Source organism: Ciconia boyciana, chromosome 1 (assembly GCF_034638445.1).
Source record: "Ciconia boyciana chromosome 1, ASM3463844v1, whole genome shotgun sequence".
NCBI lineage: Eukaryota > Metazoa > Chordata > Aves > Ciconiiformes > Ciconiidae > Ciconia > Ciconia boyciana.
The window spans coordinates 22450928-22465746 of record NC_132934.1 but is presented as its reverse complement, the minus strand read 5'-3'; the positions used below and the strand labels follow the sequence as shown (position 1 = coordinate 22465746).

General features: G+C 38.7%; 1 long non-coding RNA gene across 1 annotated transcript; it reads left to right on the top strand.

Moving 5' to 3' along the window:
- Positions 1–2391: 2391 nt before the first annotated feature.
- On the top strand, positions 2392–13674 carry LOC140654681 (uncharacterized). The gene is made up of 4 exons (XR_012043498.1): positions 2392–2470; positions 6935–6985; positions 12207–12366; positions 12957–13674. It is a non-coding gene; the product is annotated as an uncharacterized lncRNA (long non-coding RNA).
- The last annotated feature ends 1145 nt before the right edge of the window (positions 13675–14819 follow it).

Sequence of the window (14819 nt, the reverse complement as noted above, 5' to 3'; positions counted from 1 at the left end):
TGCTTCTTTTTGAGTAAGCTGTCAATCTGCTTTGCTTAAAGGGTTATAAAAACTTTTATCCTGTGTGTGAATTCACACTTCCAGTATTTTCAAAATCTGTTTTCCTCATTGCTATCTAGGAGAAAAAAGAGGGAGGGAAGAGAGGGCCTTGGGGACATTTCAGACACTCTGTGGTATGCTTATTTGAAGTGTGAATGGACTTTGGCATGTCCTGGCCATTCTTATGTATCTCATTTGCCTTTTTGACAGTATGAGGTGGGCAAGAATGCCAGAAATCTTTTCTGTCAATGTGCATTACCCAGGCAGCCTGAATTCATACTGGAACAATGTGGAGACATGTAACTAGATTTTGGAAAGAGCTCAGGCTCAGACTGCAGCTGGACCTAAGCAATAAACCTAAAAAAGGGATGTGGCTAGTTGGAACACAGGTATAAAAACAATACATAAATTCAAGATATATGCAGTCTCCAATTTAATGCTGTAAGTGTTGGGAAGACTAAGAACCCAGAAGTAAGATTTTACTGTAGTGCCTGCCCAAAATATCTCATACTTCATGCCAGCATTTGTATTTCTAGACATATATTCCTCTAGTTGAGCCCTCTTGACCGGGGTCTTTCCCTGGCTGGTGGACTCTGCATTAGGAGTTGTCAGTTATCCTCTTTTGTGCCCCTGAATCCTATCTGAAATCTTGTATTTTTCTCTGCAGTGGTACAATTTCATCTGGAGTGGTGGGTGACATCGAACCTTGCAGTTTGAGAGGCAAGCAGTGCCACCTCCACCAGCTCCTCCTTGGATAGCTGTCAGAGAGAAGGGAGCTGGTCATCCCTGCCCGAGGAAAGGCTTGGACGTGTATGTTCAGAAATGGCAGTTGGACGGAAAGCCCAGTCTCGTATGTATGCAAAAGTCTAGGGGAAGGGCAGAATTTCATTGTTCATACTCTTTAATATTTTTTTCTGACCAACTTAGTCCTCTGCTCTGCTCTTTGCACTAGCTGTGCCACTCCTGTTCCCAGCCCATGTCCCACCCCAGCCTTCATGGTTTGTGCCGTACAGCCTCTGCAGGGTGAATTTCAGGACCAGAGCCACGAACCCAAATCCAGCTGTGGCAATACCCAAGGCCTTGAGTAATTTTCTGGCCCAAAGTCTTTCTGAGGCTAATTTGAGAACTGTTTGACTGGTATTTTAATGACAATTAGTTTATAGAGCACAAGTGTTAAAGGTCTTGGCTTACAATATAGCTGTTTTAAAATATACATTTGTGTATTTATACCATTTAGATTACATCATACTTAAATTATCAAATATGACACATACATTATTTTGTAGAAATACTGTCTTTTTAGGAAAATCTTAATCATTAGAAAATATATCAATATGGTGGGGAGACAGCATAGAGATAAATATATATGTGTGCAAAATCTCCCCCACTAAGGCGAGAAGAGTCTGTTCTAGAAAACTACATGAGAAAATCATGTCAAAGTTCAAAATTATAGAGTTTTATTAAAGACAAAAGAAGGTTATAATTTAATCACTGTTAAGAACAATATGCAGATGTTTTCTAAATCAGAGAAAATAATGAAAATACAAGCCTGAGAATGGACCAGTGCCTTTCTTTTGTCTACCAACAACCTCTGATCTCCAGTATAGGAGGCTGCATATGTTTCTGCTTAGTGAGAAATGATTTAAGACCTGTACCTTGTTAAGAACAACACTGAAAACAATGTTAAGAATAACAGTTCAGTTACCACGGGACAATAGATTTTCTTGTGGTTGGGTGGTGGCATGTAAAAGCCCCCAGGATCTTAAAGCAGGCATTTTTACAGTTTAAAGCAAAAAGGAGACACTAGATCATGTATTTTACCTAGATATAACAGATGGAGAGATTCCACCCAGCAGGGCATGCTCTGGGCTGAATCGGGGTGTTGCTGAACCATATCTTGTTTTTTGAGTTAAACTTATCATCCAGAGACATCAACAGTTACAGAATGCACCTTTTCCCTTGGTAGTTTCCTTCAGTGACTTATCACTGCCAATGTTAGAAGAGTGCTCCTAATTTCTCATTTGAATGTGTCTGGTTTCAGTTTTTCTCCACTGGATTAGACACTCTTCAGTATATTTCTTCACAAGAGGGTTTTATACAATACATTCAAATCCCCTTTCGGTCTGCTTTTTTATAAAGTAAACAGATGGACTTGTTACAGTCTCTCACAGTGAGGCATTTCCTTCCACCTTTAAATATCTTTATGGCTTGTTTTCTGGATGATTTGTCAATGTCATTTTTAAAAGATAACAATAAGAGTATGCCCTGCCACGTTTCAGTACTAGCCTCAACTGACTATGCAGTCTTATAAATATGCCTCTTTTTGCCATTGCGGAAGAATGTTATGCAAACCACTGAGAATGCATGTCAAATTGCTCATCTAGCACTACCCAGCTGAATATCAGCTTTCCAGGATATAGTCCTTCATTCTGTAAGTATAGTCTGCCTCTTTCTAGATTTTTTTACTTTGCATTTAGTGGTGTTTAAATGCATTCTGTGAATTTACCAAGCAATATAGGAATACTTTATGTGATTCTCTTGGTCCGCTAATTATCCGTGTTCTTTCTGAATGACTTGCAAAATACATTAGAATCAATACTGTGTTTAATTCTTGATCAATGGCAGAAGTGCTGAATAACTTAGAGTACTGATCATCATTAAACTGGGATCCCATACTGTGATCTACCTATAACTAATTAATCATCTGTTAATCATGCATCTTGCTGGTTTCATATAGAGCTGTTTTCATATCCATCATATAGAGCTCTTTAAAAAAAAAACCCAAAGTGTTATGCAGTACGAAGTTAAACCTCAATGCTCCTGGCAGCTTATGTTATGCAATTCAGAGACAGATGGAAATAAAAATCTGAATGAAAAAGATCTTTGTCAGGCACTTTGCCTCAGAATGAACAGCTGAGAAATCATGCTAGTTTGACAAGACATACTTTCCAAATAACCATTCTGACTGGCCTTAAATAAATCCTTATCTTTCAGGCTTTTTTTAGTTGATTTCCACATCAGATTTTCCATTACTCCTTTAGAATATAATAAAATACCTTAAATTAGGATTAAATCCCTGTTTACTTTCTGGAATGCATGGTACACTTTTTGATGCCCGTTAGTCATAAAGAAACATGGGATGATTGACACTTTCAGTCATACACTGCTGATTTGAAATAGAAGTTTTTAAAAGAAACACTGGAAAAAAATTGGGATTTATATTAAAAGTTTTATTTTCCTTGTAAGAAAAGATCTTCAATACACTTCAGTTAACTTTTTAAAATTAGGGATTTTTTTTGTTGTTATGCAGATTATTACCAAATGTTTGCGGTGGGCAGTGCAAATCCAGTTCCCATTGACTACAATGGCCAAAAATGTAGTATTGTTGGAGATACAGAATCATTAATGTGGTACTATATTGGTTTCATATGGGAAAATACCATGTGTTGCTCTCCTCAAGCTGTAGCTTCACAATGTATCAGCTTGAGTCACTATGACAGTTTAAAGCATTCCCAACCTCTTCATTCCCTCAGCTGTGCCAACACAAGCTTTCATGAGGTTGGGCTCTTGGCTGAAACAATGAACCAATGCAGGTCAAAAATACCACAAAGGAAAAAAATCCTTATTTTCAAGCCAGATAAGTTCAGTGATCTTGATAGCAATGCAGCCCTGCAAAGAGTTGTGTCAGCTCAGCTGTGCCTGGAGGTGGTGTGAGGGCAAACACACGAGCAGCTGAGGCAGGGATGCACGCTGGGAACTTCTTGCTCTTCCGATCTGGGGACTACAAAACTGGAACATTAAAGCAGAGTAAGTTTTAGTGAAAGTCACTTATCAACCAGCAACATGGCAAATGCCAGCTGCACACATTTCAGAGCAGGATTTGCCTCAATTTCTGGGAGGAGAATTTGTGTTTAAATTACTATCATAGATGAGCTGTCATGCCTGGATGCAAAATGTAGAGGTTTGTGTTCAGCTGCGACACAGCAAAGAAGCAGCACAAGTCTTTCCATTCATCTGTGTTATTTAAACCACTCAGGTCATATAAAGCATCTCAGGCAAAATCCTCAGCCATTCTTCTAAGTCAGCAGTGTCATGCAGTGTAAATTCTAAGTCCAGTGTGAATTTGGCAGCATTGAATAAATGTAGCTTAAAATGCATATATAAAGAACTCAAGGTCTGATTCCCTATCTTTCTAAATTTCTATGTAGCTGTAAAAGCAAAAGTCCTTAGTCAACTAAGGTAGTTTTCGTGTTTGTCTAAAAACTACCCCAAAATATATTTTATATATAGGCCAGTGTACGTGTATAATGAAATGCATTTCTGCCCATTTTCTATCCATTTTTGCTAGTTTGTAAGAAGACGGTGTAGGTTTCAAAATGTAAAAACCCAGGATGAGAATTCATGTTGAATCATATCCAAGCTGTCCATCCCTATTTCAAAGCATCCACATTTTATTTAATGTATTTTCCAATTAGGCAGCGTTTTGAATTCTTTTTCAGATTTCAAAGATGTAAAATCTTTGTCCAAAAGATGCTGTACTAATTCCACTTAATCAGATTACCTGCTAATGCACATTTAACATGTGTGTGGCAAGATAGGTTTTTATTCCCTCCTGTCATCTAACCAAAGAGATGAAGTATTCATGTGTGGCACTTAGGGACATGGTTAGTGGTGGACTTGGCAGCATTAGGTTGATGGTTGGATTCAATGACCTTAAGGGTCTTTTCCAGCCTAAATTATTCTATGATTCTACGATTCTATGATCTAGTAGGTGGCTTAACTTAAGAAGCCACTTTGTAGCCACCAGTTTACAATACTCCAATCTCCCATTGAATTGCATGTCAGATTTTTTTCTTTTCACTTGCTCAAAACACTTATATGTGAATTAGCATAAATATACATTTTCCTTTATTTTGCCAGGCTTCATCACATAATTCTTCAGAGTGATGTTAACTACAGTGTTAAAATGATTTATTATAACTAGTCTTCTGCCTCTCTGTCTTGATTTTTATATATTACTATTATGGTGCCCTTTTCCATAATGAAATAGCTTTGTCTCACCTTATGTGAATTCAGACATCTATCCTTCTTTCAATTATGATGTAGATATTAAAAATAAAATTGGAGGTTTGAAACAATTTTTTAAGCCATGCATATTGCATTTATTTATGTACAAGATAGAACTACTTCAGTGATAACTGGCAGAGACACATGTAGCATCAAGCAAACTTTAGCAATATAGTTTTTTCACTTCATTATGTGTTTGGTTTTTTCTTCAGTTGAGGTAATTTAATGTCCGTTTTCTTCCTGTTGTTTGCCAACCTGTTTGCGTGTGTGAAGCACTATGAATACCATCTCAGCATGTTGCCATAGCAATTGTTTTGTTTTCATGCATGTAATAGCAGTATGATGAGATTATAAAACTACCATATAAACACAGTTTGAAGGACAATTGAGATGTATATGATCAGAAATAAGTAAGGATTCATGCTTCCTACACTTTCTATGCTGTTTTATTACACTACTGATCCTACTGTCCCTAATAACTTCTTTAAAATGCTGTCCATTAGAAGAAACAGAAAGCAGGCTGAATTTCATAGTGGGCCCTAATGACACATATCGTTTATATAATGTTCCTCACCCCTCTTCAAACCTCTGCCTGGGAGTATGGGACCTGTGGGTTCAAAAATGTGGCATGTAAATGACTGAATTCTTCTGCAGAAGTAGCTAGACAAGGTGATTGCCGTTTAAAGGTCTGACTGACACTGTGATGACTTATGTATGTGACAGCTCCGTTGACTTCAAGGCCACTTGAAGTCGATGGAAATACTCACAGCGTGTAAAGACAGAATGCAAATTCTTGGTCCATCACAAAGTAGTTTAACAGGAAGAAAGAACTGCACTGTCAAATGGAAAACACAAACACTAAAATGCTAGTGTACTGGAGAGAGAGTATTTGAAACCAGAAACTATTCACCCAGTGCAGCTGATAATTATTTTAATAATTTTTACAAGTGAAAAGAATCTCAGCCAATGGTCAGTATGGAAATCTTCAGCAGGAATGTTAAACTGTGTGCATATTTGTCATGTGAAATATGTGAATACATTTATTTTTGCACTTTTGGGTATTTTCCAGTTAGATGCTTGTAGGAAGATTATTACACTCTTCCTAGGCAAAGTGAGGTACTGCAGCAATTTGTGCTATTGATCTAGGAAAGGTCTACATCCACCTAGAGAAACACAGTGCTGTGGGGTGTCACTGCACCTCAGCTGAAGTCAACTGGGCATCAGTATATCCTGAGACAACAGTACGGACAAAAACATAGCAACACTACCGCAAAATCTGAATGTGGGGGAACTGCACTTGCTCAAGGAGGGTGATGACAAAGAATCTTAATCTAGCAGTTTACTAACATGGTCCACTTCAGCATGAACTTTTGTCTTTGTGGTGGTGCTGTGGGATTGGAGAAGGGATTTGAAAGTTTTGTGGTTCACATGATGATAATCACTTTCTTGGACATTAACATCAGAAGAGACCATTTCATTATCTAGTCATGCTGCCCATATGAGACCATAGTACTTCCTCTGGATCTGCCTTCAAGAATAGTAGCTGTGGATTATCCATCAAACACCTTTTGGAATTGCAGGCAATCTTGATTTTTAAAATTCCAGTAGAGAAAAATGCACCACATCTAGTGATGAATTCTTCATATCAAATATTTGTATCTTTTTTTTATTGATTGCATCTTACTTAACCTTCCCTCCACTGGATCTTGTAATGCTCATTGCTGTTCAGTCCTCTGAACAGTGGCCTGCACCGAGCTTAGAGTCTTCCACTGCACCTCCACACCAGGCTGTTATAACTCACGCTTTTGTGTTTACTTTTTTCTTCCAGTTGAACTGCCTCAACTCTTTTCATTTTTGTGAAACCGCCTCTTTTCAAGGGGTAAGTATTGAACTATGGATCAGGATTTTAGTCTGCTCAACTTGTGGCCAGTGTTGCTCATTTAGGCAGCTTGCTTTAGTTTTTCAGGGAGTTCCCATTCAGCTATCACAATGAGTTTCATATGGAAGTAACAATATCCCTTGTAGAAATTTTAAGAATAGTCAAGGCAGCAATGTTTCAGGTAGCAAATCCACTGTATCTCTCTTACAACAGACTTCCTTAAAATAATGTTTATATATATATTTTTCCTTTTATATATACTTCATATAAGTGTATACAGGTGTGGTCATACTGCCTTCTCATGTAAATGGATAGGTGAAAGGAAGCACTAAATCTGAGCCCATTTAGTGTTTTACCTGTTTAAACATGACCTGTAAGCATTGCTTACAAGTTGTCAGTGACAAGTAATACCTCTAAATTTTCCTCCCTCCTTTTGCCATCTGATCCTTTCTAAACAGTTGAAGCAAAGGTTTCTAACTTTTTAATCATGCAAAGCTTCCCAGCAGGATTAAGTAGTATTATGTGACTTTACAGCAATGAGTGAGCAATTCTACTTTCTCTCCTGTTTATTATATTGGTGGATAGGCAGCTAGAACAGTTGCGGGTTTTTGTTTGTTTGCCTGCGTGTTTTGAGTTTCCTCTCAATGAACCTAACATTAGGGTAAGATGGTAAGGTTAAGAAGCTGACTGTGCAGCAAAGTGGAGACCTGACTGATAGCAATGAGGGCACAGCAGCTAATGTGCTGTGTGCTGGAGGCACTCACCTTGCAGGGAGGCTGGACACATGCCAGAGCTGCTAGAGTTGCAAAATCTTCCTGAAGTTGTGACTGAAATTCAATAACGCAAGCCAACAAACATTCAACAGCACCTGTTTCAAGCAGTTCTTTGCTTTCCTTTGCAGACACATCTAAAATCAGCTGTGGGAGGGACAAGTTAGCTTAATATACAGTATTTGGGTCAATGCGTTGAAATGTGACAGCCGTGAAACTGAGTAATATGAAAAACAAGAGAAAAGGGATGAACAGCAGCATAGATGCCTGATTATCTCCAGACATTTTGGTGATCATATTCAGGACAAATTTCAGGAATGTTTCCTCAACAGTAAAAGCAGAAGCCTTGATGGAATAATTCTCAAAAGATGGTTTCACAACAGTGAGATATTGAACAGCAGGACAACTTTCTGAATATATGAACCTTGCTGAAAAATACCTCTCTGTGGACTGGAAAAGGATGCTTAGGGTTTTTTATTGTCTTTCGCTCACTAATGTGACGTATCTATGTAAGACATTTACAGAGTAAAATATATTAAAAATCAGAAAACAGGAAATTAACCTCATTCTGCCATTACTTTGAAATGTTTTAAGCTCAGGAAATAAATCTGGGAAGAAAAAAGTATTCTGATTAAAACTGTTGAGGCTTTGTCCTTTTACCTTTTAACTCTCCAACCTCACTTAGAGGTCAGCATTTATAAATTTGTAAGAAGGCAGCTTTTTATACCTGTTTCATGTAAAAATCAAATTACTTTCAAGATCTTGTAATAATAGAGTTTTTAACTGTTACTGATCTCAGCAGTTTACAAAGTTATTGAAAGAGTTAAGTAGCATGCTATCAGTCATGCATATTAAATTTGGAGTGAGAGGAAGCAAGTGGATTTGAGGTTGTTCTCCTTCAGTTCATTCAAGGTTCACTGAACAGGAAAGTGAATTTTTATTATCACTTCCTGTGAAAAGAGCAGTTGACAGGACCCATTAGGGAACTGCCAGAAACCTCAAGAGTTTTGAGTATGAAGCCCAGAGTCCACTGCAAAATTTCCATGACAACCCACTCATTAAAATAAAAGGAAATTGTGCCTGATATTTACAGCTTTCAGCATACAGTTGAAAGCCTTGCATCTCAGATTTCCAAAGTATTTACACCTGGGACCCAAGAATGCAGGCTGTCAAGAAATAAGGGGTAGTTGTAACATTTAGCCGTGAAAGTGGAAAGGTTGTTCACAGGTTAGATTTCAACAGCCTTTGATTTCTTGAATTGTAGTGAACATTTTTTCTGTCTCTTCCTGTGGTGTGCTAAAGGGTGAAAGGGACTTAATATTAGGTTGGAAACAGTCTTAAGGGAGGCTTTTAGTGAGACCGGTTTTATTGAAGACAGGGATATTCTTCCAAGAAAAGGGGATTAGCTCTGAAAACAGTCAAATGAAATTTATTTAGTTACTACTATCTAAATTGCAAAGGATAAATCATAACTGATACTTCCTCAGGTTTGGTAGCAATCACCAACATTGTGGGAAAGAACTGCAGGGATGAAGAGAGACAGTAATAACAGAGGTTGTTTACTTGAGGTAGTAAAGACCCTTTGAGCTCTTTTCTTTAGTATCCCCCTCTCTTTACACTGCCCTTTTCCACTCTCTCCCTTTACAATCATGTTGGCTCCCTCTGTGTGGATTCTATTGTGCGTTCTTTTGTTTCTACATGGGAGGTGAGAAGGCTCGAAAATAAGATAAAATAACTCAATGGAAAAGAACAGGGATGCCAGGGTAAGATCAACAGCAGAACTTGAATGTTTTGTCTGACCTGGGCCAAGAACAGCTCTTGTTGGCCCTGATTCTTCCATTTCTGCAATTATACAAGAAGTCAGGCTATATAATTACTGTGGTTTATTTTGGCCTTAAAATGGGTGCATCTTATAGTGTTCAGTGAACAAAGCTTCAGGTCACTGTGTTGCATGCCAGGGTAATTGAGTACATTGTTCATCATAGATATCATCACAGAGTTAAAGATAAACAAAACACCTTACAAAAATACACAAGCACATGTAAATGTACTTCAAATTACATAATTGCCCAGCATATTCATTAATTATACATTATACTAAGTCTTCACCTTCCCTGATTTTACAGGTATCTTTGGGCAGGCTGCTCGCCCAAACAGGTATCAAATTGCACTGCGTGAATAGTATCTTAGATGAACAAAAGCATCAGTGAGGCATGTGTGTCATCTGCTTGGGAGGATATGTTTATAGATGTGATTATGTCAGAATTAGCCTGTTTATAGGTTCTGATTTGGTAAATTGCCTGCAAGTTCAGACAGTTAGACTCCTTTCTTTCCCCTGGTCTCAGCGCTTAGGCTCTGACTTCCTTTAGGACTGACCCAGTACAGAAGCTTTTGTTGTTTCCTTTTTGCATCTGGTCAGATGTATTAAGACAGAGCTCAGCAAGCAATTGCCATCCCTGCCTCTGAGCTATAATCAGTTATGTGCCCCTAGGGAAAGGAACACCTTTTGCTGTTTCCCTAATTCATCAAACTTAGTAATTCCCACAAGCAATCCTTGAAGGAAGCTTGCAGTTCTCACTTCCATGCCTGCAGCTTGTAGTCTTCCCTTGCTACCTGTAGCTGATTTCATTCACGTTATAAGCGACTGCTTTCATTTCTGTGGCTTTCATATTGTCTTCTTTCCCTTGCACACTATTACAACCCTCTCTCCCTCACAGCTTCCCAGAAATCCTAGACCTGGTGCTTTGGTCATTGGGTTGTTCAACTTTTGTAAAATCAGCACAAGTTGTAGTTTAATCTGAGCACTGAGTTACTTATTGGAGGAGAGTCAAAGTCCTTCTCGTCTCAGGATGGCCTTTTTCTCACCTGCATACTGGCTCTGAATGAAATTACGCTGGCAGGACCCCTGTACAGATGGAGTCCCCAGTAATAAGCCCATGGACTCTTCAGGTCTCCTTGTCAAACTGTGCTCCAGCACTGCCCCCCTAGCAAGCTCCACAGTTTTAGCTTGCTACCTTTCTGTGGGAGGAGGCTGAGCAGGATCAGTCCTCTCCTCCTCTTTTCAGTGGGCACTTCATCAGCCTAAGCATTCCTGTCCCTGGAGCTTGCACAGGGCTCCCTGCCTTGATTTCCTCTGGAGAGGAGCACATTAGAAGTACTTGTAGGGTTCAGATCAGTTTCCTTTCAGTTTCACTTATTAGGCAAGTTTTTGTTTGTCCTTGGCAAATGGTAACTCTGTGGTATACCACCTTATCAGCGTCCTGCAATCTTGGCTGATTGGGAACAGTGAAATAACGTATAAATCTTCTTATTGTCTAAAGACTGTACCTTTATTTCCTTCTCTTGCCTAAAGCTTGCTTTTACATTTTAAGCCTTTACTTCACCCCTAGCTTCCTTGGTTTTTACTCTGGCAATTTGCTTTACCCTCTGTATATATATGTAATGTTGGTTAAACTAATTTTCTTTGTTTCACCACCTTCTTACTGTTAGACCACAAACCAGATCCACTGTATCAACCAGACAGATCTAGCAAGTATGTCACTCTCTCTTCCAGACATACAAGTGTGACCCTCTAGTTCCTCAGACAGGAAATATGAGGCAAGAATACACTAAAAGCTGTTGTGATTGAGAAAAGAGTCAGCCAGTTCATAAAATCCAATTGCAATCCCAAAGTGTCCCACAAATCAGATCTCTCAAATCAGCAAATAACCTTTTCTCAGAGCAGAGATTCTTGGCAATGTTATTCCATTTCTAGGCCCTGTACACAACAGGTTGTATCTCATGACTTTCTGCTTCATTTCAAGACTTAGCTGACCTTTAACAGAGCTTCTGACAATAAATCTTATAGGAGCTAAAAGCCCTGTAACCCATTGCTTGATGCTGGTTTCTTTTCCCCCTGTATATGAAAAGCAGCAACAACCTCTCCATCCTTCAGTCAGAAGGAATATATCCTTGAAATATGCTAGAAAAGAATAGGAACTGAACTTGGAAAGTCTAAAAAAAAGTGATGAAAGGTAGAGCGGGAAATGAGCTGGTGGTCATCTGGAGAGCAGGAGGACCTTGATAATTGGTATCCTTTTTATGATTCTGATTTTATTAAGAATCGGAAGGGTATTTAGAAGAAATTAACTGAAATATTTGGTAGGCTGTTTCAAACATTCAAATGGCGTTGAAAATATCAGAAATACTGACAGTGTTTTTTTAAATGTTCTTTAAATGCTTTTCAACACAGAAGCTACTGACTGCGTTGAGGGGAGAATAAAACATACAAGAAAATTAGCCATTATTTAGTGAGAGAAAGAGAACTTTGGTACATGAGGCCTTTTAATACAGTTCAAGCTTTTTAAAAATTACTATTGTCAGGTGAAACTGTTAGGTATCCCTTGGAAAATATTTTTGCAAGTAACATCCAGCAGATCTAGTACTAAAATACCAATATTTTCTTTTTACAGTGATTCCATTGTCTTGATGGTGTAACTCACGGCAGACTGAATTTCTGTTTTCCCAGCATCATACGTCAGTCTTGTGGAAGTACTTCACACACTGGAAAAAAAAAGTTAGAAAGCTTTAAAAGATGACAACATAGTGAAGGGATTCTCTGGTAGTACCACTGTGAGTATTACAGTTGTTGATAGCTCCTTGAGCTCCAGTGTCATGCTTACTGTTTGCTGTGTACTCTTGACTAGCATCACCCACTCCATGGTGCTAGGGGGAAATTCAGGAATGCACACAGAGTGATTTAATACATTTCTTATGGACCTGAAAGATTAAGAGTTTATAAAGATCCTGGATAAATTCTATTCCAAGGACTCTCATGGTGCTGGGGGAGGTCAATAGATATTGCAAATATTAGCTAATTTGTGGCAATGCACCTGCCATACTGGCTGCCAGCAGACTTATAGGACAAATGTAGTGGGTGTCTGCAAGGTCAGGTGCCCCTTTGCCAACACCTTTGGAAGATTCCCTGTTTTGTCAACCAATACAGTGATCCGACTCCTCTGGGATTTGAGCTTTCTTTTCATCACAAGCATCATGTGCCAACACCTAGCCAGTCAGCAAATTCCAATTAGCCTCTTCACATACTAACGGCACCCAAATCTCAGAAAGCAACCACAGGCCCCACAGGTCCTGCTCTTGTCTCTCTGTATAGCAGGTTCTAATAAAAAACATCTGCTCCTCTTATTCTTTTCTCCCTTCTCTAGCTGAAAGCTGTCCACAGAAGTCTGTGAAGTGATTTGAGTTTGGGATCTGCAATTTTTGGACCACAGAGTGAATAAAAACATATGGGTGATGAGGATCAGAGGAGTCTCACCATGACTGAAGTGAGGTGGCACACACTTCATGCACAGAAATCATGCACCCATACTGTCTTCAGTTCTCTTCTAGGGTGTGGTGGATGGGTGTCAGCATATTTTCCTAGGTTTTATAGAGTGGTGATTAGGCTGATGGACAAATTATCTTCTTCCTTGGTAAGATCTGCCCATTTTAAACTGTAAATGGGTTGGGAATGTCATTCAGATATGCTTGTGGATAATGCATGATTATAAGATGTAACAAAATCCTGATGTTACAAGGATATTAGTAAGGGAGACTTCTGCTAGGATTCCCAGAACCTCAGCCCCTTCCCAGAGCTGTGTGTATGAGTAGGAGGCTGTGAATGTATGGAGCTGTGTAAGTTCTAGAAACGCTGGGAGAGCTTCTCTTTGGTGTCCCCTACCCATAGCTATGCTGTGCTGCAGAAACCTTCCCGCTGCCCCCACAACTACACTGCAGTAATTGCCATTTGATTCAGTTTACTGGAGCAGGAGTGGGTGACCTATCTCATACATTGCTGGGTCTAAAATGGAGATGATGGTTGCAGGAGGGAGTGTGCTCAGCATCATCACCTTGGGAGGGAAATTTTGGGGATAATATATTGTGTCCGAGTGTTTAACATAAACTTTAAAAACTCTATTTTTGCATGAACTTATTTTCAAATATATAATGTTCTGGATGTGCCTTCAAAAGAAATTTTTGAAAGTGTTGATGAAAAAGTGACTGTGTAGAAGAACTTTGCAGCACCAGCCATCCAGTTCTGGTTCACACTGAACATATGTCAGTACAGCTTGGAAAAAGCACTGTTCAGAGGAATCAAAGAGATTGGGAATTAGATGTTAAATTCCAATACATTACTCCAGAAATTCCATCATTAATATTTTGTATTAAAAATACTGGTTACCAATATTTTTTCCTGTTTCTCTGTGTTTCTAAATAAACCCATAGAGATCTGAGCTTTGTTTACTATTCTTTTTTTTCTTTCTCTGTTTATTTAATTTTTTATTGCTCTTTGTGCATGAACTTAAGATCTAACTAAACATTTATACACAAATGGGGAATTGTGCATGTCATTTTCAACACATACCATTATGCAGGCACTGTGAGGAAAAGTAGTCTCTCTCCTTACATTATTTATGGCTTTCTCATGCAGAGAGGTGAGACACATTAAATGGTTCAACAACTGTCTTCTATTTAATTGTATCAGCAAGAAGAGTCTGTTCTTTCCTGTACTTTCCATTCCCTGGTTCTCTGTTTTCCTTCTGGCTATCTTTGATCTGTAAAGGCACAGTTCTGTCTTACTGAAATTGTACCTTCAGCAGGGATAGTAGGTGAATTGGATCAGATAGAATAAAACCTGATCTGTACACAACCTTAAAACTCAAGCTGAATCAGAATACAATAGCTCCAACTGCCACCGGTGGCTCTTTTACCCTCAAGATCAATGCGGTGAAGAAGTTATTACGTACCTCAATTACATGGATGTCAGTGTTACTTAAGCACGTTTGAAAGTATAAACATACACAAAGCAGTTTATTAAATTTCCCGCAGACCTTGAAGCTCAGGGTAAAACAAGCCATGAAAACGTACTGTGGGTGAAACAGAATTCTCATGGCTTGGGGGAAGGTCAACAGTCACAGTGAAAGCATTAAAAGTCTCCCATGGTACTTTTGCTACTAGAGCCACAATCCTTAAAAAACATACAGGAAAAAAAATGTTTCTTTGATTTCTTCCTAATGAAAGAACCTGTT